This window comes from Apium graveolens, chromosome 6 (genome assembly GCF_009905375.1).
Source record: "Apium graveolens cultivar Ventura chromosome 6, ASM990537v1, whole genome shotgun sequence".
Classification (NCBI taxonomy): domain Eukaryota; kingdom Viridiplantae; phylum Streptophyta; class Magnoliopsida; order Apiales; family Apiaceae; genus Apium; species Apium graveolens.
This window is the reverse complement of record NC_133652.1, coordinates 293,363,460-293,366,259: the sequence shown is the minus strand read 5'-3', so window position 1 is coordinate 293,366,259 and position 2,800 is coordinate 293,363,460.

Genomic DNA, 2,800 nt, shown 5'->3' with positions numbered 1-2,800 from the left:
TGATGGTCCTCATAAACCAATGAAGGTAGTTGTTTCGTTTGCAGGAGAACCAGAGAAGACACTAGACAAAGATAGGAATGACTACACTCCTGAAGATACCTCATCAATCATGAAGGATGTTAAGGTTAGACATATCATGCATAGCAGTCTTGATAGTCTTATGTCCAATAGAGTCATTGGATGTAAAACAACAAAAGAGATATGGGATACTTTAGAAGTAAAGTGTCAAGGTACAACCGCTATCAAGAAGAATAGGAGGACAGTGTTTAATCAAGAATATGAGCACTTTGGCTCAAGGGACAATGAATTCCTAACTGAGATCTATGACAGATTTCAGAAGTTGCTGAATGACTTATCCCTTATCAATAAAGAATATGATTTGGAAGACTCAAACTTGAAGTTCCTACTTGCTCTTCCTGAAAAGTGGGACTTTAAAGTGACATCGATCATGGATAACTATTAACTCGACATCATACCTCTAGATGAGGTCTATGGAGTTCTGAAAACTCATGAACTAGAGGTGGAGAAAATGAGCAAGAGGAAATGATTAAAACCTAGACCAGTAGCACTCAAAGTTGAAGAGAAGGCAAAGGAGAAAGCTAGGGGGAAAAGCTACTCCAAAGGGAAAGTCATGATTGCTAACTCAGATACTGAATCATCAAATTCTGATGATGACTCAAATCCTGATACTGAATCAGATACTGATAGTGATCACAATAACAATGAAGATATGGATCAAATGGCTGCCTTACTGGTTAAAAGTTTCAAGAAGATGGTCTATAGAAACTTCAAGAAAGGGAGAAGATTTTCCGAAAAAGGCTCCAGTTCCTCAAACTCTGATAAGAGGAACAACAGAAGATATATTGATTGGAAGCAAGCAAAATCTGAAAAAACTAACAAGTCAAAAGAGAGATGTTACAACTGTGATGGACTTGGACACTTTACAGCTGACTGTAGAAAACCCAGAGCTGAGATGAAACAAGATTTGATCTCAAAGAAGAGAAACTGGGATGATTCATCAGACTCATATGATGGGATCAATTATGCTCTCATGGAAAATGTTGATGCTGAGACCAACACTGCTGAATTAAAAGTACCCCAGTCTACTCTTTTATTTCATACTGATGATATCTGTGAATTATGATTATTTCTTAAGACTCTACATGTTAGTTTTAGGGATCAAACCTTAGAAAATAACAGAATCAAGAGTGAAAATCCTGTGCTTAAGAAAATGAATGAATACCTATAAACTGAGTTGCTTTCCATGCTAAAATTTCAAAAAGAAAGAGATAATACTATTTATGTTAAAGAAAAATTGTTAGAAAAACATGCTTATCTAGAAAAGGAGTTAGCTAAAGAGAGAGAGAGGTCATTGAACTTTGGACTAATTCAAGAAAGACAACTCAGGAAATCCTAGAAAAGGATTGTTGGGGATCAGGATTAGGATATTCAGCTAGATCTAATTCAGATAAGAAAAGTGGAAAAGAAACTGAGAAAACCGAACCAGTAAAAACTGATAGTAAGGTCAAATTGAACAAGGTTCAAGTAAAGACCATTAAGTTTAATCCAAGAGCTAATAATGTTAAATCTATTCATGAGGAAGGTACTACCTCAACACCCAGATCAAACTTAATTGCTGAAAAGAGTGAACAAGTTCAAACCAATTTAGTAAATATCGGTTCAATGACTCAGAAATAGCTTAAGAAAAACCTAAAGGATTTACACATGAAAGACAAGAGGAAAAGGTCTAGGAAAAATAGGAATGGCAAGGTAGGTGTTAATAGGAATGGAAAATATGTAATCCCACCTAATGCCCCTAGAAAGACCTTTTCAAATTGTGGTAGCACTAATCATCTTGCTAATTCTTGCAAGAAGAATAAAAAGATAAAAGTTGTTCCTTCTAAATCAGAGTATAGGAATAGAACAACTAGATATAAACCACAAATTCCTTATTTTCATTGTGGAAGTGTTTGGCATTCTATTTATACATGTAAAGAGTATCAGGGTTTGTATTATGATTTTTATTAACTGAAACCCTCTTGACTTAAAGCAAAATATGTTTCTGCATGTATAAATACTGATAGTAAGAATGTTAACATAAACTCTGATATGAAGTCTTTTGCTGCATATGTTAACAAACTTAAAAATGCCAAAGGATCCAAGCAAGTCTGGGTCCTTAAAAATACTAACTAATTCAAATTACTAATTGCAGGGTGACAGGAGGAATGCTCTAATCTTGGACAGTGGATGCTCAGGACATATGACTGGTTATAAATCCCTGCTATCAGAATTCGAGGAGAAGGCTGGCCCAAACGTTTCTTATGGAGATGGCAACTTAGGAAAAATCTTGGGATATGGAAAAATCAAAGTTAGAAATGTCATCATTGAAAATGTAGCTCTGGTTGCAGGACTCAAGCATAATCTGATCAGTGTGAGTCAAATCTGTGACATAGATTACCATGTCAATTTTTATAAGGAGCACTGTAAAATTGTCAATAAGTCTGATGGCAAGATCACATTGACTGGTGTGAGATATGGTAATTTGTATGAAGCAATATCAATAACTCAGAAGTTTTTCTACTAAGTAGAGCATCTGTGGAAGACAGCTGTAACTAGCATAAAAGACTTTCCCACCTCAACTTCAACAATATAAATGAACTTGTGAGGAAAGATCTTGTAAGAGTATTGCCCAATGTAGTATTTACTCCTGATGGCATATGTTATTCATGCCAGAAAGCCAAATAATGGAAGACATCTTTCAAGAGTAAAACTGAATCCTCAATTCTTGAACCATATCATC